The sequence below is a fragment of the Pleurodeles waltl genome, chromosome 6 (assembly GCF_031143425.1).
Source record: "Pleurodeles waltl isolate 20211129_DDA chromosome 6, aPleWal1.hap1.20221129, whole genome shotgun sequence".
Lineage (NCBI taxonomy): Eukaryota > Metazoa > Chordata > Amphibia > Caudata > Salamandridae > Pleurodeles > Pleurodeles waltl.
In genome coordinates, this window is record NC_090445.1 from 1,454,614,750 (window position 1) to 1,454,636,293 (window position 21,544).

The 21,544-nt window shown below is 43.0% G+C and overlaps 1 protein-coding gene across 2 annotated transcripts in view; it reads right to left on the reverse strand.

Annotated features, from left to right (window-relative positions):
* Window positions 1-21,544, reverse strand: part of ZNF365 (zinc finger protein 365) — a 304,942-nt gene that overhangs the window by 96,401 nt on the left and 186,997 nt on the right. The window lies entirely within an intron of this gene.

The following is a 21,544-nucleotide window of genomic DNA, read 5'->3' on the forward strand; positions in this document are numbered from 1 at the left end:
ACCATACGTTCAATTTAGTAATATACATTTTGACAAGTTGATAAATACATTTTATTAACACACTTAGGGCCAGATTATGACCCTGGTGGATGAGATACTCCATCACAAACGTGACGCATATCCCGCCCGCCGTTTTACAAGTTCCATAGGACATAATGGAACCTGTAATACAACTGGTGGGATATCCCTTCAGCCAAGGTCATAATCAGGCCCTTATTCTTATTATGCATTTCAAAACTAACAATTAACAAAATAACGTAAGATAACATGTAAGCTTTCTATAAATGCAATACAGCAAGTCTTTTTCTTTTTTGTATTCTTTTTATGGATCCACGCATCTGCGGCAATGCTACCACAGATCTGCATCAATTCCAGGAACACACCTAAACATCAATGTCTCATTGGAAACACTAAGGGCCTTATTACGAGTGTGGCGGTCCTAAGACCGCAACACTCGCGGTGGCGGTCTGGACCGTCACCTATCCGGTGGTCCGACTGCCAGCTCCACCAGGATCTTGAATCCCGGTGGTCTGGTGGTGGCGGAGATCCCAATATGCCAGGGCAGCTCTGCATGCAGTGCTGCCCTGCGGATTACGACCTTGTTCTCTGCCAGCCTTTTCATGGTGGTAACACCAGCATGAAATGTCTGGCAGAGAACAGATCCAGTGGGCCACAGGTGTCAAGAACCCCCTGAGTTGCAATGCTTTGACTCCTGTGAAGAGTGGGAGAAGTGTAAAATATTTGCAATTCAAAAGGTATCCTCAGTGGCAGAGACGGCATCTTTATTGGAAAGTATTGCGTCGAGTTATATTACAGTTACTGCACAGAGAGAGGCATCCAAGATGCCCATCAGGTTGTGCCGGCACAAGTTACCATTCTAGTGTTGCTCTTCCACAATCGAGATGTTAATGGGCGCCCACTGCTTGAGCGCCGCACACTTCAACTGAGTTCTGACTGGAGTCCAGAGGCAAAATATGAGAGCACTTATCCTGAAGTAAAAGTTGTCGGCATAGGCACCATAGTTCACAGGAACCCTGGGTATAAGTTATCGGCGAAAGCACTGTAGTCCATAAGAATTAAAGAACAATTCAAGTAAGTCTCAGATAATTCTTGACAATGTAAAGTCGTCGAAGGTTTCTTCAAGGCGATTCGCACCGCCATGAGAGTTCCGCTTGGAATCTATGTAAACACTTGATGTGAACAATTCCAAAATACATCAGAGAGCCTATTTATAACTGTATTTTGACGTTACAGACTTCGAAGTAGTCGGCAGAGGGTTTGAGAGTTGTCCACTGAGTTTCAAGGAGCGAACATTACAAGAAGAGTCTCAACAAAAAGCATAGTTGCCAACAAAGGGACATTTAAAAGACAGTCAATAAGAATTCCAATTTCATAAGTCGTATGACATTATTTAATTCTATATATATATATATAGCAACCACTATTTACAAAAAGAAATTAAGGCAAGAATGAACTAATAATACATGCCTACAGAGACAATGGTATTCAACAAGAAAACATCAAATTTACTATTATCTCAATCGAATATCAGTTAGTCCTTCATATAATTTATTTATTATAAATACTAATATATACCAGCTGAGAGAAAGAGAGAGGCACATTCCTCAGAAATTATAGGTAAAGAGTGTGGAGTATAATGAAGAAAAAACCTAATTAATTGTTGGTAATGTTATAGGTGTTAAAGAAAACAACGTGTCCCTAGTAATTGTGATTGTAATTTTTCAGGTGTCGCTTCAAGATAACTAGAGAAGAGTCTAGCAGACTGAACAAAAGAAGAAGCGGACCGCTGAGGCAGTCTCTTTTATCCCATTCCCCTTTCCCCTTCCAGGGTGCTCAAAACGAGGAACTATTTGTTGCGAGTAGCTTGGTTTGGGAATTGAGGATTAGTCTTCTGCTCCTGAGAGAATCGAATCAAGGTACTCTGACAACATGGGAGCCCATGCACTTGGATGGGCAGTGCAGGGACCCCAATGCCCAGCACCATCGCAACGCTCACATTTGCTTTGCAGACAGTGAACATTGCGGGGGTGCTGGTGCACCCTGCTGGCTACAGCATTGCCGCCAGCTCGATTACGAGCAGGAGACAATGCTGGAGCCTGTTTCCTGCTAGGCCAGTGGACGAAAACTCAGGTTTCCGCCCACCGGCCTAGCGGGAAACTCGTAATGACTCTGTCTGGAGCTTGGTGGACGTGCTTTTCTGTCAGCCAAACTCTAAATGAGGCCCTAAGTCTCCACTCATCCACACTGCATACCATACCCTAAATCAGTTACTAAATCAGTTATTTGTGTTTCACATTTCTCGGGAGACAAACTCAAATCCACAACTCCATTGTTTTTCTGGCTTTCCTTTCAAAGAAGAACGTTTCAAAGTTAAGATGTCTTCTGCTGAGGGTAAAAGAGATGGGGAAGAGCAGGAGGAAGAAGGAGAAGCCTTTCCACTGCCAAAGAATTCCTCCAATGTTTGAAAATATTTCTCCATCCCTTCATGAGAAAAGAAAGTGCTTCCTAAAATTCGTCCAATGCAATATATGCAGCAAAAACACTGTCAAGAAGTATGGTGAAGAAGTATTCACGTGGCACATCCCCTATTTGGAAACACCTGAAAGCCATACATAGGACATATCACATCATGATAAGAAAGAAGGAAAGTGGTACATCATCATCAGCAGCTGGACCATCGGTGAGTCCCTTTCCTCTTGACCAGTTGGTTACTATCCCTGCTGTTTCACTAAAACTGGAAAACATGCTCACTTACTGTAGCAAATGCCACATGCTAAAAATGTAATCTGCAGCCCAATTTGTGCATGCTGTCAACAAGCATAATTCCTACTTTTTTTACCTCACCGTTCCATCTTCCATTTCTATTTAAACACAAACAGATATCTGAAAAGTAAATATAGGAAACATTTACCTTTACATTACATACTATTATATTATATATTACAAGCAAGTGAGTAGCTACATAAGTGGCTATGTCAGAGTGTAACAGACTGCGTAAGTGTATGGGTGTATAAATGGGTGTATGAGTGGCTGTACAGGTGGGTGGCTGGGTGTGTAAGTGATTGTATGGATATGTTAGTGAGTGTATCAGTGCCTCTATGGGTGTGCCACCAAATGTGTAAGTAGCTGTGTGGATGTGTGACTCAGTGTGTTAGTTACTGTATTGGTGTCTAAATGGGTATATAAGTGGTTGTATGCATTGGTAACTGGCTGTGTTAATGCGTGTTTGGGTGTGTAACTGTGCGCAAGTTGCTCTGTTAATGGTGGATACATAAGTGCTGTGTGGGTGTGTGAGCGGATGTGTAAGTGCCTCTGTCGCTGTCTGACTGGGTGTGAGAATCACTGTATGGTTTTGTAAATAGGAATGTGGGTGCAGGGATGGGTTGGTGACTGGGTGTATGGGTGTGTAACTGCATGTATAACTGACTGAGTGCTGGGTACATGAATGAATGTATAGGTGTGAGAGTGGGTGTGACAGTGTCTGCATGGGTGTGTGAATTACTTTGTAAGTGGATGTATAGGTGAGTAAATGTTTTTTTTAATTGTTTATGGGTGTGTGATTGAGTTTGCCTATATGACTAGTGGGTACATAAGTACTTTTGTATTAAATTACATACTATAAGCAAGCACCTATACCGGCTTAGTAAAACAACTATATTTTCAGTATAGCAATTCCTATTCTCTTTTGCTGCTCACTATTTTTTACTTAATGTTCATATTTAGCCTCCCTTCTATTTTGCCTTTTACTGTAGTGTCTAAAAGCTACACATTTTCTTTCATCTTATATACACTAACAGGTTGTTTTTTTTTAATATACCTTTTTAGAGTACAACCTAATTTACATACCTGCTAAATATATCTTTGCTGTTTTCCAACTTTTATTTTAATACCTGTTAACATCTGCTTTCCACTGCAAACCCCAAGTCAGAAATATGGCACTCCTCCACCACTCTCAGTAGAAAAGTACCAATAATGGATACCCTTCCCACTGTGCTCTCACTCATACTGCTGTACTTAGAAAACCACAGACTTCCTTTCATGTTTTATACCGATTCTAAATGGCCTCTTTTATTTAACTCTTTACATGTTTCCTGTAAAGAAGCCCAATTCAGAAGGTTTTTTTTTTTTTACAGATCCATGGATTCACCGTGGGGCCCAGCACAGCTCCTTGTATGGTCTGCAGTGGATCCATGGATCCCCACGGAAGCCCTTAACAGCATTCAACGATCTGCTGTCAATGCTTTCCATTTATATGTTATTTTGTAAAATTAAGTAAACTACAAGGCACATACTCCCCGCTGAGCAATTTTTCTACACCAGTCTGCTTTTCAGTTTCCCAATGCAGTCTCTTTTATTCTCCTACTTCCACACTCCTTTGACTCCATTTCCATAGTAACTGTATTTACAACAGTCCGTGCCTACTGGTAGATCAAAAAACTCTCTCTCAGCAGCATACTAGCTTCACATTAACTGTAGCAGGTATGGTTGACTATTTGCAATTCCAAGCATATCCCAAACAACATATTTTTTTTTAGTTTTTTTTTACTTAAAGTCACTACCTAATTTTAGTTCCCTGCACTTCCCCACCATCCAATCAATGTGTTCTTTTATATTTTACTTGCTGTCCTACAATTGAAATGGCTTTTATCTTCAAAATTGCCTCATTCTGCTGCAGCCTTTTGCTGTGCGCTACTCCTGCTTGTCTTCAAAAAGGGCAGAGTCTGGATTGTGGGCCATAGTTTTGTGTTTTGGGCCAGAGAGAGTGTTGAGAAAGCTACAAAGAGTGGTATTGACAGGGACCTAGGTTTACCTAATATACACATTAATTGGTTTGGCTAGAGAGGGTTATAGTGGCATCAATTGCTGACTTTGGTTGAAAGCATTGTGGATTGCCAACATCCAGACCTAATGATTTTGTACTGTGGTGGTCAAGACCTAGCAAAATTACTGAGGTAGGACTGGAAATCCTAATTAAGAATACTTTTGAAATTTCTTCCTTTGCTGCAACACGAACAAGCCCAACGTTATAAGTGACTTTCATTCCCTATGGCACGGTAGCCCTAAAATTGACTCCACTGTGGTGAGACTCCGTCCCCCTCCCTCATTTGCTGCCACATGAAAGATCCCAGTGCTTATATTCCCCGGAGTGCAGAGGCCCTAAAACTGACACGTTTGAGGTGGGATTTTGTCCCCCAGGTTCCTTTGTTGCCACAAGAATGAGCTCAACCTTATAAGCTCCTATCAATCCCTGCGGCATGTGCCATGGCCAAGACCAGGCCAAGAGATGGCTCATCTACGCCCTTCAGAGTCTGAATGAGGCAGGGCCATCCCCCTTAGCTCCCTTTCAAGTTTTTCTCTGTGAGTTTTTTGTTAATTACTATATTTGTGAGACTTACTTCTGGGAGCACCTTGTATGAGTGCCCCGGCCCAAATACTATTTGTATTTGCATGCAAAGTGTCTTTTAGTTACCACAAGTGTACACACACAAGCCTGCCTTTTTCTCTTTCAACTCACATTATCAAGAAATTGTCCATGGCTAACTCATTAAGTCTAAAGAGCCCGTAGGCTAATCACTCAAGCCATTATAAATGTACTGATTACTGTTGTCTTACTGCTATATTGTTTGTGAATTGTTAACCCCTTCGCTGCCAGGCCTTTTTCCCTCCTGTGCCACGCCTTTTTTTGGCTATTTGGGGCAGTTCGTGCTGAGGCCCTCATAACTTTTTGTTCACATAAGCTACCCACGCCAAATTTGCGTGCTTTTTTTCCAACATCCTAGGGATTCAAGAGGTACCCAGACTTTGTGGGTTCCCCTGAAGGAGACCAAGAAATTAGCCAAAATACAGTGAAAATTTTGTTTTTTTCAAAAAAATTGGAAAAAGGGCTGCAGAAGGGGGCTCATGGTTTTTTTCACTGAAAATGGCATCAACAAAGGGTTTGTGGTGGTAAGATCAACATCTTCCCAGCTTTCAGGAACAGGCAGACTTCAATTAGAAAACCCAATTTTTCAATACAAGTTTGACATTTTACTGGGACATACCCCATTTTTACTATTTTTTGTGCTTTCAGCCTCCTTCCAGTTAGTGACCAAAATGGGTGAGAAACCAATGCTGGATCCCAGAAAGCTAAACATTTCTGAAAAGTAGACAAAAATCTGAATTCAGCAAAGGGTCATTTTTGTAGATCCTACAAGTGTTTCCTACAGAAAATAACAGCTGAAATAAAAAAATATTGAAATTGAGGTGAAAAAAACAGCCATTTTTCTCCACTTTTTACTCTCTATTTCCTGCGATGTCAGATTTTTTAAAGCAATATACCGTTACGTCAGCTGGACTCTTCTGGATGCGGGGATATATAGAGCTTGTAGGTTTCATCAAGAGCCCTAGGTACCCAGAGCCAATAAATGAGCTGCACCTTGCAATAGGTTTTTATTCTATACAGGGTATACAGCAATTCATTTGCTGAAATATAAAAAGTGAAAAATAGGTATCAAGAAAACCTTTGTATTTCCAAAATGGCCACAAGATAAGGTGTTGAGAAGCAATGGTTATTTGCACACCTCTAAATTCTGGGGTGCCCATACTAGCATGTGAATTACAGGGCATTTCTCAAACAGACGTCTTTTTTACACACTGTCTTACATTTGGAAGGAAACAATTTAGAGAAAGACAAGGGCAATAACACCTGTTTTGCTATTCTGTGTTCCCCCACTTCTCCCAATAAAAATGGTACCTCACTTGTGTGGGTAGGCCTAGCGCCCGCGAAAGGAAATGGCCCAAAACACAACGTGGGCAAATCACATTTTTCCACAGAAAACAGAGGTGTTTTTTTACAAAGTGCCTACCTGTGGATTTTGGCCTCTAGCTCAGCCGGCACCTGGGGAAACATAGCAAACCAGCGCATTTTTGAAAACTAGAGACCTAGGGGAATCTAAAATGGGGTGACTTGTGGGGCTCTAACCAGGTTCTGTAACCCAGAATCCTTTGCAAACCTCAAAATTTGGCCAAAAAAACACTTTTTCCTCTCATTTCGGTGACTGAAAGTTCTGGAATCTGAGAGGAGCCACAAATTTCCTTCCACCCAGCGTTCCCCCAAGTCTCCCGATAGAAATGGTACCTCACTTGTGAGGGTAGGCCTAATGCCCACGAAAGGAAATGGCCCAAAACACAACGTGGACACATCAAATTTTTTCACAGAAAACAGAAGTGTTTTTTTACAAAGTGCCTACCTGTGGATTGTGGCCTCTAGCTCAGCCGGCACCTGGGGAAACCTAGCAAACCAGTGCATTTTTGAAAACTAGACACCTAGGGGAATCCAAGATGGGGTGACTTGTAGGGCTCTGACCAGCTTCTGTTACCCAGAATCCTTTGCAAACCTCAAAATTCGGCCAAAAAAACACTTTTTCCTCTCATTTCGGTGAAAGAAAGTTCTGGAATCTGAGGGGAGCCACAAATTTCCTTCCACCCAGCGTTCCCCCAAGTCTGCCGATAAAAATGGTACCTCACTTGTGTGGGTAGTCCTAGCGCCCACGAAAGGAAATGGCCCAAAACACAACGTGGACACATCACATTTTTTCACAGAAAACAAAGGTGTTTTTTACAAAGTGCCTACCTGTAGATTTTGGCCTCTAGCTCAGCCGGCACCTAGGGGAAACCTAGCAAACCAGTGCATTTCTGAAAACTAGACCCCTAGGGGAATCCAAGATGGGGTGACTTGTGGGGCTCTGACCAGGTGCTGTTACCCAGAATCCTTTGCAAACTTCAAAATTTGGCCAAAAAAACACTTTTTTCTCTCATTTCGGTGGCAGAAAGTTCTGGAATCAGAGAGGAGCCACAAATTTCCTTCCACCCAGCGTTCCCCCACGTCTCCAGATAAAAATGGTTCCTCACTTTTGTGGATGGGCCTACTGCCCGCAAAAGGAAATGCCCCAAAACACTATCTGGACACATCAAAATTATGAAATACGAAACTACCTGTTTTTGCGGGGGGCCACCTGTGTTTTTGGTCCTGTGCTCGGCAGCCTTCTAGGGAAACCTACCAAACCCAGACATTCTGAAAACTAGACACCCGGGGAAGTCCAGTGAGGTGTGACTTGCGTGGATCCCCCAATGTTTTCTCACCCAGAATCCTCAGCAAACCTCAAATTTAGCTAAAAAATCACATTTTTCCCACATTTCTGTGTGGGATCACTGCACTGGGACACATTTCATTCCACCCAATGTTCCCCTCAGTCTCCTGGTAAAAATGATACCTCATTTGTGTAGGTGGGCCAAGTGCTTGTGAAAGGGAAGAGCCAAAAACATGTCGATATTGAGGGGAAACCAAAGAGGGTCCAAAAGGGAAGTTTGCAAAAGAACATTTTTAGGCTGACAAGTGCAGCAGAATTTTTATCGGTATAGGTGAGACAATGCTGGGTGGTAGGAATTTTGTGGATTCCTGCACATTCCAGAAGGTTCCACCACAAAAACGTAATGGTTACGTCCTGGGGACACGAGCACTGTGCCGCAGGACGTAACCGTTACGTCCGCGGCACAGAACAGGTTAAGGGCACAAAAAGAGATATTGCATTGAGTTATTTGCCCTCCGAACTCTCAGCAAAAGGTTTTTGCTACTTACTTTTATATTTCCCCATCCCAATATTAAAAAAGGGGCCTAACCAGAACCATAAATGTCAATGGGAAAAAGAAAGTGCAATGAAAACCATTTCGGGAGCCTATAAACAAGAAAGCCTCTTTCCCAGCCCCAAACAATTGCACCTTACAAGACACTGATGACCTCATTGAGGAAGTAGAGCAAATCTAACGCCTGATAACCCAAACTTGTTACGACTCTGTCGTCCCATTTCTAGGGGGCGCTGTAAGGGGACTGTCGGAAGCCTGAGAATCACCTTAAACACTTATCTAGAGTCCCTTGCTGACTCCTGTTTGTTTCTCTTTTCGCCATGGTACACTTGTGTAGTACTACATTTGCTTCCTGGGACTGCAAATCCCATAATGCACAGCCTGGTAGTCAGGAAAGCCCGGATTCTGTTTCCCATTGTTTTCTATGGGAGAAGTCCAGTTGCTCCATTTCACTGAATCCTCTCCTACAGGACTTGCAAGTGTTTGAAACTACACACACCTGAGACCTCTCCTGTGCAGCCCAGCTTGGACCTGCTTATAAGCAGCCATTTCCTCAAGATCCCCGCGTGCATTGGAGTTCGATTCCTTTGTGTTACAGACCCTTTGTCGGATGGTGTTCCAGTTTTGTTCCTGTTCTGTTCCAGCTTAATCCTGTTTCCTGTTTCTCTGCCCTGGTCCTGATTGTTCCAGCCAGAGTCTGCTCCATATCTCTTAGCCTTGTACCTGTTTGTTTCTTCCAGAGCCTGCTCCCTGTTTCTCTGCCCTGCTCCTGCCTTGTTTCAGCCTGAACCTGCTCTCTGTTTCCCAGTCCTGTTTACTATTCATTCCTACTCCCTGTATTCCAGTCCTGTCCTTGCCTGTTCCAGCCAGAGCCTGCTCTCAGTTTCCCAGTCCTGTCTCTGTTTGTCCCAGCCAGAAGTTTGTGCCCTGTTTTCAAGTCCTAGTCCCGCCTTTGCTTCAGCCTGAGCCTGTTCCTAGTTCTTGCCTCTGCCCCTTGGTTTGTTTCCTTCTGTTTCTGTTTCTTCTTGGTTATTTGTGTCTGGTAAGTGTTCTATCAGTCTTCACCAGTGTATAAGTGTCCTCCTTTGTTCTGGGGTTGGCTCCTGGTTTTCCAGGAGGCAATTCCAGCCCCCATCCTTGTCCAGTGTTATACGTTGTCTTTCGTGCCTAACAGTGACAGTGTGCTATTGCTGTTTTCTCAGGAATCGCCACTGTGTTTCCAGCTGGACCCACAAGAGCGTGTCTTGTGTATGTAAGTACTTTCCTTGTCTGTGCTCTAGGGTCCAGAGACAGAATCACTTCTGCTGCCTCCTTTCTATGGGGCTGGCAGGGTGACTATCTGTAAGAGCAAACTGCACAGAGGCACTGACATTCCCTGTCACTGTGGGAGGTTCTGCGCCTTACTCTGTGTACAACCCCAGCATGTTTGTCCATTAGTAATCTGTTTCCTGTTTGTTCTCACAAGGGTTGCTCTGCTTTTACTTTCTTGTTTCCTGTGCCTGCCTATAGCTGTCCTTTCCGTGTATGCCTTTAACTGCTCTTCTGCCCCAGCACACTACCTTTTTAGGATATTCGGTGACCACAAGGGGTGTCCCAACCAGAGTCCTGATCGGACCAGCCCGAAACCGTGACAGAATGCACGAACCAAAAACTTCAAGCTCCCTGGCAGTAAAGGCACACACATAAAATGCTTTCCTATCATGTTAAGACACCCCTTTCTAAACCTATACATTCTCTGAAGACCTTTAAAAAAGGTCTTAGTTTAAAGGATAGAATTGTTAAAGAAAATCAAAGATTGAAAATTCAGTACTACATTGCGTGGCTTGCTGATCCATCAATGTTCAACTATTATAATATCTGTGATTATGACCCCCTGTCTGTAGAAGAATTACAAAGTAATAATGAGTTTTTGGAGGTTTCTATTACCTCAAACAGAGGAGAATGTTCCTAACAGTGAAAGTGCTTTTGCTACTTCTGCACAAGACATTTACTCTCAAGAAAAACTGGTTAATTCCTTGCCTCATGCTAGTGCATCCCAAATTCACTTCCAGGACTCTGCCAAAACAAAGAACCCTGACACTGTTCAAGAAGCCACACTAGGGATTCCCTTGTTTTCTGTTGAGTGCTTCAGCCCATCTAGGCCAGCTTCTCAGAATCCAAAGTGCAGTGCTGACTCTTATAAAGACCTACCAGTCCCTCAGAGCTTTCAAGTCAGCAGGATAAACTCTGTATCAAAGGGATCAGTAAAGACTGTGGCATTCCTTAGTTCAACTCAAAAGGCTTGTGCTCTTCCCAAACTGGATGATAATACACCAGCCTCAATCCCTAAAAGCTCTGCTAAACCTTTTTCTATTCTGAGTGGGTTTGATAACAATATGGACATACACACACTAAAAGAGCAATTTTGGAAGATTAAAAGGCAGATATTGGACTTCTATGATGAATATGTTGTAACATACACAAGAAATCGTGCACGTGGGCTCTTTTAATCAATGCATATTTCACTGTTGCCAGAACCAGACATTCTGTTTATCTGTAAGGTAGAAGAAGTAACAGAGCAGCTGATGGAAACTACTGCAAGGCAATTTTGAAAACCTGAAAAAAGAAAATGATCACCAGCTTTGGCTTAAAGAACAGTATGCTACTTTGTGTGCCTCTCCAAAGACTTCTATAGAGCAGATTGTCCCTTCTATTAAGGACAGTCAAAAGACAGCTCAAGTTATAAATATATCAGCCTCTTCTTCAGACTCTCTCTCAGCCTGTAGTTCTCCAGTGAAAATTCCTGTACAGTTGACTGAATCTTTGACATCTCTGAGAGATTTGACAACTCTTGATTCAAAGGATGGATCAGAGTCTTCAGAAGGAAGTGTCTCAACCCCTCTATCTGAACAAATAAATCCAAAAGAAGAAGTGAGTTCTGATGCAGACGCCAATAGCTGCACCATAAGAAACCAAGATATGACTTTACTGGAGACTAAGGGCAAGTTGTGCAACAGTGTTGAAGAATCTGAATCTAGTGATGACAGTGGTTCCTGCCCTGCTGTGAACAAACCTGCAGATAGTGCTGTTCAAATGACGCACACACCAGAATTTTCAGACTGTGGGGATACTCCAGCCCTTTCAAACGCTATCATAGAATTTTCAAATAATGAAGTGACAGTTCCTGTTTCAAGTGAATTCATGGATTTTTCTGACTGTGAAGAAATACGTGCAATTATTAAGAATGTAATGGACTTCTCAGAAAGCCTAAAAATCTCTTCTGTGTCAAAGCAAACTGTGGACATTTCAGACAAGGAAGAAAGCCAGCAACCTGAAACTGAACAGTATGTCAGAAGAAATGATAGCCTTCTCCTAGAACTGGACACAGTTGCAGCCTCAACCACTGATCCTGACCTGCTGCTCCCTAACAACGTGTATCCTGTTTCTAGTTCAATGGTTAGTGAAGAACAGATCTCTGATCTACCGGTATCTGATCTTGATGTAAAATCAGCCACACCAATGTCACCTGCTGTGTCCCTGTAATTAAAGACTCATGAAATCCAGCAATTTGAAACCTAAGCTCAAGTACTGCAAGATGTAATATTTCCCACTAAAACTAAAGACTTGAATTTGAATCTTGTATTCGAAGATCTGATGATAAGTACTGTTCTTAGTGTTTTATTGCAAGACACCATCATCAATTCAAAGGCTAGAGCTGAAAATGTAGGTAACAGTGTAAAGGCGATTTCTGACGAGACTCCAGTTCTATTTCTTTCTAAAGAACAACCTTTCAGTGTTAACAGAGTTGAAGATCAACTACCTGTAGTAGAAACGCTTTGCAAAGAAACCATTTCTGATACCACGAATACACCACAGAGCACTTGCAATGAAGAAATCTCAGTCTTGTCTGAAGATCACCCTAAAGAATTAGCTTGTGGAACTTCTACATTTTCAGATGTTAATCCAGTTTCTAAAGACTTGAAAACTCTTGTTGCTCCTGAATTTGATACTCCGAAGTCATCCAAGACGAAAGAAAATACTGACTTTTTCATGTTTACTTTGAGAACACCAGTTACCCATGCCTCCCAAGTCTCTATGCTTTGCAAGCCTCAGACCACAATCAATGTAAATACTGCTGCAGAAACAGACAAATCCTGCTTGTCAGAAGGTGTTACAGACCTGACAGTTACTAATAGGCCAATTATCTCCTCTAAAGAAGAAAGTACTGAACAGGAAACTAATGTCCTAAAGAATACCGCCCATAATGCCTTTCCAGATCTCCTTGCTCCTGAATCCACTTCACCAGAAACCAACTCCATGCACTCCTCCCATATCAATCGAAAAATAAAGAAGAAAGACATTGGAGCTCATATGGGTATTAATACATGCTTTGCTCATTGGATGATTAATCTGTGGCAGGACTGTAAACTTATCAACCAAGGTTGGTGTTGGATTTTCTTGCTGTGGCTTTTCCTCTTCAACTTTTTTCAGCCAAAGGATCGCCTTCTCTTCTTGAGCAGACTGGTGGGAGGGGGTATACTGTTACAACTCTGTTGTCCCATTTCTAGGGGGTGCTGTAAGGGGACTGTCGGAAGCCCGAGAATCACCTTAAACACTTATCTAGAGTCCCTTCCTGACTCCTGTTTGTTTCTCTTTTCGCCATGGTACACTTGTGTAGTACTACATTTGCTTCCTGGGACTGCAAATCCCATAATGCACAGCCCAGTAGTCAGGAAAGCCTGGATTCTGTTTCCCATTGTTTTCTATGGGAGAAGTCCAGTTGCTCCTTTTCAATGGATCCTCTCCTCCAGGACTTGCAAGTGTTTGAAACTACACACACCTGAGACCTCTCCTGTGCAGCCCAGCTTGGACCTGCTTATAAGCAGCCATTTCCTCAAGATCCCCGCGTGCATTGGAGTTCGATTCCTTTGTGTTACAGACCCTTTGTCGGATGGTGTTCCAGTTTTGTTCCTGTTCTGTTCCAGCTTAATCCTGTTTCCTGTTTCTCTGCCCTGGTCCTGATTGTTCCAGCCAGAGTCTGCTCCATATCTCTTAGCCTTGTACCTGTTTGTTTCTTCCAGAGCCTGCTCCCTGTTTCTCTGCCCTGCTCCTGCCTTGTTTCAGCCTGAACCTGCTCTCTGTTTCTCAGTCCTGTTTACTATTCATTCCTACTCCCTGTATTCCAGTCCTGTCCTTGCCTGTTCCAGCCAGAGCCTGCTCTCAGTTTCCCAGTCCTGTCTCTGTTTGTCCCAGCCAGAAGTTTGCGCCCTGTTTTCAAGTCCTAGTCCCGCCTTTGCTTCAGCCTGAGCCTGTTCCTAGTTCTTGCCTCTGCCCCTTGGTTTGTTCCCTTCTGTTTCTTCTTGGTTATTTGTGTCTGGTAAGTGTTCTATCAGTCTTCACCAGTGTATAAGTGTCCTCCTTTGTTCTGGGGTTGGCTCCTGGTTTTCTAGGAGGCAATTCCAGCCCCCATCCTTGTCCAGTGTTATACGTTGTCTTTCGTGCCTAACAGTGACAGTGTGATATTGCTGTTTTCTCAGGAATCGCCACTGTGTTTCCAGCTGGACCCACAAGAGCGTGTCTTGTGTATGTAAGTACTTTCCTTGTCTGTGCTCTAGGGTGGAGAGACAGAATCACTTCTGCTGCCTCCTTTCTATGGGGCTGGCAGGGTGACTATCTGTAAGAGCAAACTGCACAGAGGCACTGACATTCCCTGTCACTGTGGGAGGTTCTGCGCCTTACTCTGTGTACAACCCCAGCGTGTTTGTCCATTAGTAATCTGTTTCCTGTTTGTTCACAGAAGGGTTGCTCTGCTTTTACTTTCCTGTTTCCTGTGCCTGTCTATAGCTGTCCTTTCCGTGTATGCCTTTAGCTTCTCTTCTGCCCCAGCACACTACCTTTTTAGGATATTCGGTGACCTCAAGGGGTGTCCCAACCAGAGTCCTGATCAGACCCACCCGAAACCGTGACAAAACTTAAAAGACACAACAACAAAAAATCAAAAGCAGCACCGCTATTTGGCATAAAGGGATATAAAAACAAATCCTCCATGTCCAAAGAACTCCCTGCCCTGCATGAAAAGGTACCTACACCCGAAGGCATCGCTGCAACTGCCCTAGAACCTCATCTCCCGTTATAACCTACGAAACTTTGTACAAATCTTTTTTTTCACCTCTGGCAAGCTGTGATGCATTAAATAAGGGTCCCAGCTTGAGACCAGCTAGCAATGCACATCCAATTATGCCAGACGAAACTAGGGACTCAATAAATGACCTATGGGAAATCATTAACATCTTGAGGGCAGAGATATCGTAAATAGATGTGCTTGTTGGCAGAGCACAACCCACAACACACCCTGCCCACTATGCCTCTGAGCTACCGACCAACTGGGGCTGAGAAGGGCTAAGGGGCAGATTCCATCTTTCCATAGCCTCTTGGGAGTGCTTCCAGTCCAACTTCCCACCTAAAAAGTTTCCCGACCACGCAGCTGGAAACAGCCTCAGACCCCCTGTATTTGGACCGGAGAACTAGTCACCAGCCTCCCCAGCACACAAATTAATTTTCCCGCCCAGAAGTTTTCCCTCATGGGCAAGGGTTCTCTGTAGTAAATAATTCTATGTTTCCTATGCTTATTTCAATGCCCTCCGCAGTTTAGACCCACAGTAACTTGTCCTAGAAGTTCCCTAGGGGAGGGCATAAGCAGTGTAAGCCTTCTTTCCTTTCTAGTAGGATATGCTATATGATAGGTGTTCCCAATCTCCAACAACACCAAGAGGACGAAGTGTATCAAATCGATAAGGCTATCCACTGGATTAGAGATGGCTGAAAGTGTCACAGCATAATTCATTGGGACATCCTCAGGGCCTCTTGCCTATCTTTTGTAGGTGACAACTTAGATTCCATCAAGTTGACATTTAAGTATTCCTCTGTTGCAAGTGGCCTTTTATCACTCGAAGCACGTATATTTCTACCTTCTAACTCTAGGATCCAATTTAAAATCCAACCACCAGTACTAGAAAGACTTGAGAGACCTCAAGTTTCCTTCCATATGTCCCTTATTGACTGACTGAAGCTACCTGGGAACGTTACCCATAGTAGATCAGCAAGGGTAACACAAAAATCCATCAGGGGAACCCTTCAGATCATGACAGTTGAATATACATCTTCCATTGGCTCTCCCCAAGTTGGTCCAAATGAACTCCCCGGTTGTGGGAGAGCCACCCATTTCAACTTCGCCATGCAAGTCCCTTATGGTGACAACAATATCCCCTCAGGGAGTTCAGACTGTTGACCCTCCTCAAGTTAACACTCTATCAATAGTGTATTGAAACATAGGGGAACTAAGGAGTAAAATACCCCAAGAAGATTGGGGACTTTTATTGATAAAGCCAATGTTATGATGTTCTACGAAACATGGGAACTAGCTCCATCCCACAAGCAATGCTTTAAGAGCTTTTACATACCAGCCTTAGGATCTCAGGCTGGTAGGCAACCTGAGGGTCTCATTATATGGGTCAGTAGGTCCCTGGGGTGCCGGGTGAAATAACGAAATATTGAATCTCCTGACATACTAGGGTTAGAATTTGCATCCTGGAATGAGAAAAAACTCTCTCTATATGATGTGTACAACAGAAACACACCAAAGTCGACTAAGTCACAGGTTATACTACTACTGGGAGAGTGCAGAGCAAGGGCAGACAAGACTGCTGCTTTCATTATTGGGGGAGATTTTAATGTATGTTTTGTACCTTCAGCCTTCTTAAGGGACATTGTTGTGATGATGATCATTCATGGGACATGCCACAATTATTAGATCCCTGTACATCATCCATGGCTAAAGATGCTTTGTAGATGGTAGATTTCTCATTAGGTTGCCATCAGAGAGCCTGCAACGATCAAACAGACTCAGATCAAACAGAGAGACACACTTTCAAAAGGAACACATACCTGAGTAACATCGACTTTATATATTCCTAGACCTATATTCCTGGACAAACCTCATCGATATGGAAGTTTTTTTGCAACACAAAAGTGATCACGTCCCTTTGTTCCTCAACCCCCAGGGTAGTCCTGGCCCCTATGGTTCTTGATTGGAAATGCCCTGTGGGGACTTAACAATCACCAACAATCGGAGGAACGTTAGGTGGGACACTGTAGTTAATAACAAGGCTACTCACAGCCAATTATACCACTGTTTAAGTCCACTTTTGTCTGTGTTTGGCAATCCTGACCTCTTCCCGAACTATGTTATGGACCTCCATAATAGATGTTTTGAGGATCTGAAGAAATCATTTTTTACGAAACCCCCACATCGCAACAACTTCCACCAACTGTCAACCCAACATGATATAACAAGCCCTGCAGAATATCCAAGTTACACTTAATGAAATCCATCAAACGTTGCCCTCCGTCTAAGATCCAGGCCGCTAGAGTCAAGTACAAAGAGGCCCAAATACAGGATGAAGCAACCTGGAACACATCTGCCTGGGGTGACATTTCTGGCATTTAATTAGTCACAGTAGAAAAACTAATGTTATGAGACCAGAGATTAACATCTTGCCCCAGGAATGGGTTAGTCACTTTCAAGCTCCTTATAGTGAGGATGCCACCGGTTCTGTTGTTCACAATACCCCGGAGTTAGAAGAGCCATCTACAGAATTAGATAATGTTTATCTGTTGTACGTACCACACTTTCGAGGAAGCTAGTTGATGACATAGAACTTTTTTCTCTGGCCAAAACAAGCAGAGCCATCTGTGTGCAGAAAGTGGGCAAGGCCCCAGGGCCGGATAGGATCTTGTGGATCTATTCAAATCAGAGCCAGATATTTGGGCACCTTATTTAAATCAAATTACCAGTGCAATCATGGCTGGTGCCGAAATACCTGCTGCCTGGAGAGGAGCAGAGTTAGTTCCTAATTTCAAGAAGGGCTCAAAATCTGACCTAATAAGTTTGATCAATATATCTAAAAAAATATTCTGCAAACAAATTCTGGAACACTTGTTGTCATGAATGGAAGAAACTAACGTCCTTTCCGAGTTTCAAGCACGTTTTGCTCTAAAATGAGCAAGGTAGATCAAGTCTTTAGATTCCAGTTCCTGAGATGGAAAGTGGTGGACATAAACAGAGGTAGTGCCTTTGATATGGTGCAGAGAGATATACTCTGATGTAATTTAAGAGAAGCTGAATTACCACTTCCTCTACTAGATGTTATAGTGCACCTTCATACTGATCACTACGCACAAATTAGATGGGGAGCCAACAGGGAAACAACAAACCTGCTAAAGGTCATTGAAGGGGTCAGACAAGGATGCATTCTTGCCCCCACCATATTTTTATTATTTACAAATGGCTGTGTTGATTTTCTTTTGGATTGTGAAAACAATTCCCCAGTGATGGGGGAGGGGGATTACAAAGACCCCAGCCTTACTCTTAGCTGACAACACTTTATTAGTGTCAAAACCCACCAAAGGAACTGAGACCCTCCTTGCCAGGTTTAACCACTTTAATACCAATCACAGCTTAGCAGTTAATATAAAAAACAAAGTTTATGGCAATCCATCTGCATAAACACTTTAGAGGGGTTCTGAGCTTGGAGGGATTCAATCTGGAGAGGGTACTAGATTTTGACTACCTAGGCATCCGCCTACCTATAAGCAACTCCTAGCCTAGCCAGATTACTAAGAGTACATTCCTTCTCAATCACAGACAGCAATCCTGAGTTTTGCAAAATACACCTCCTTTCACCCAGTTTCATCTCTATCAGAAACATGGAGAGCACAAGCAGCTGCTGCCACAGTTTTTGTTTCAGAACTTTGGAATCAAAGCATCATCGACCCATTAGCGGTTGCAGAGAACACATTTTTAAGGGCAGCATTAAAACTTCCTGAAAGAACCCACTAATTTTCCAAATGGATCGTGACATGCAATCTATCACAGCCAAAGTCAGGCTCAAACCAATTCTGCACTGCCTGAGAATCTGAATGACCGACAAGCAGGAACCCTATATGGAGGGTCTCAGTGATATTTTGGGTACCCAAAGAGGAGTGGTGACATTGCCCTGGTTTAAATACATAAAACAGACATAATACAACCTGGGTCTGTCTGATCTCTGGAATCGTCTAACATCCACTACCCCCCTCTTCTGTCAAACTGGTGAAGAAGACCTTCTGGGATAGTGAATGGAGAAAAACAACCCAACCCTTGAACTCAGGCACACTGACTGACATGTTTCTGGAGACAAATTAATACCTAAATTTGAGTTGTTTCTTGAGATTTATCCTCCATTTATGAAATCTCTCTATATAACATTTAGGATAGGAACCTTACAACTTGCAACTGTCACAAGCAAATGGAGGAGTCTAATTGAGGGTTGTTAACTTTGTCCGACGTGTAGGCAAATAGAAGAGGCTGACAAACACTTACTGTTCTTCTGCCCAGCATACATTAGGCAACATAGGTACTCCCTGTGTGTCCGACAATACAGAGTGGCCCTGTAGGTCATAAACTATGCCACACACTGTCTTTTCTATTGCAAAATATCTCAAATCAATCTGGCCTATTCAGCCAATGATCTTGTCTCAGTCGGTTCCTTCCTTGTAACCGTACTTGAAGCACATTTAGGCCAATGTTTTGTGGATACTTAGACAACCATTTGAACATATATGTAAATAATTCTGGCCTTAATGACGACATTATTGAAATGAAAATAAACTACTCCCATAGGCTCTCTCAGCAATGATATTGCATTTTATTGTTCTGGACATGAGGGAATTAAATTATTGACTTTTATGGAGATAGTTTCACTAGTTTTCAATTCTAAAAGTAATTAGTTGTCTCATTAATTTTTACTATACCAAAGTTTTTTATGAAATTCTTAGCAAATGTAATTTTGTATATGTTGTTTCGGGTTTGAACTTTGTGAATTGAATATGTTATTTTCAAGAATGAACGAACATTGTGATATGTGTAAACTGCTTTTAAGGTCTTTGACTGAAATAAAGTGTTTTGAACGAACAAACAAACCTTTGGTAAATTAATGTCACTTTCCCACATACTGCCTTGATGTTTTCCAACATTTGGCAAAGACAGAAGTGGCAGTGTTCAAACAAATGCTGTCTGCAGATGGAGAAATCCAGGTAACATGTAAATAAACCCAAACTGTTTCTGCATATCTCTGAGACCACAACATGGGCTCTATGTAGCATAACATCTTGTGCTTCAATATGGATGGAATATATAAAAAAGAAGGAGTCCGTTTCACAGATGGAAGAAAAAGGGTGTTCCTCAACAACTTAAAAGACTGCATCCTATTCTATGTGTAATTATCATCTACACACCATAAACACAAATGCTCATTTCAGTCAAACATTTTTCCCAAACACTGGTTCTTTTTGATCTTCAAATTCTTTTTTTAAATTTCTCACTAGGATCTGCATATCCTCGGTCAAATAAGGGGTCTGCCTCTTATAGTGTGGGTGGATCCACAATGGATTTTTGGATCTGATTTTGCTGTATGGGTGTGTCAGTGGGTGAGTGTAAGTGCCTCTGTGGGTCTGTGAGTGGGTATGTAAGTGGATGTTAGGGTGTGTACATGGCTGTAACAGTGGGTGTGTGAGTGCCTGTCTGAGTCTGTGAGTGAGTGTGTGAGTGGTTCTCCGGGTCTCTGAGTGTGTGTATCAATGACTGCATGGGTGTGTGTGTGTGACTGTATGGGTCTGTGAAGGGATGCAGTAGTGGTTTTGTGGGTCTGTGAGTGGATGTGTGAGGGTGCATGAGTGTATGGGTGTGTGTGTGAATGGGTGTGTAAGTGGGTGTGTGAGTGTGTGAATGGGTGTATGAGTGGGTGTGTGAGTGTCTGATGGGGTGTGGGTGTGTGGGTGGCTGTGTGGATCTGAGTGGGTGTGGTAGTAGTTTGTGGGTCTGTGAGTGGATGTATGAGTGTGTGAGTGGGTATGTGAGTGTGTGAATGGGTGTGTGAGTCAGTGTGGGAGTGTCTGTGTGGGGCTGTGACGAGTGTGGTAGTGATTTTGTGCGTCAGTGAGTGTGTGTGAGTGGCTGTGTGGGTCTGAGTGGGTGTGATTTTGTGGGTTTGTGAGTGGGTGCGTGAAGGGGTATGTGAATGTGTAAAGGGCTGTGTGAGTGGGTGTGTAGGTGGCTGTGTGGGTCTATGAGTAGGTGTGGTTGTGGTTTTGTGGGTATGTGAGTAGTTGTGTGAGTGTGTGAATGGGTTTGTGACTGGGTCTCTGAGTGGCTGTATTTAAAAAAAAATTATGTCTGGATCCACGGATCAATTGCAGATACACAGGAGGCCGTGCAAAGCGCAGAGGAGGATCTTTGGAACTACGCATGCCTAAAAAGAATTTGTGGGCAATATCTTGCCTATGACGGTTCTCTTACAGACCCCCTCTTGCAGACCATGGGAGTCTGGATACCTCTATCCTTACCCCTTATTTCATATTTTATTTTAATTTGCCCCCCTCCCCAGGAACCATATCCTGATTCACAAATTCGCAGCCACAACTTTCCTTTCAGGTTGCAGCCAGCCAATCACAGCTTTGGTGTTGGAGCGTGATCTGCATCTTTAAATATACATAAATCTTTTTTCTTCAATAACTCCCAAACTTATGAACAGATTTACACCAAACTAAATAAAAGATCTTTCTAGACCAAGATTTAGCATTCTGCCAAATTTGGTGTAGTTCTGCGATTTAGGCTGTAGTCTTGTCCAAAATCCCTGTGGGAAACTGCATAAGGAAAATGCATTTTGGGAGCCCCCCTTTCTCTCGGCTAATTTTGACAAATCACTGTAAATCTTTCCAAACAGCAGCTGTGTTGACTGCCTTTGAGGGGTTGGCCGAATAAGCTTGTGTGGGGTTGGCTGCATGTGGGCAACCCTCCGTCACACATGGCCGAAGACTGTGCACA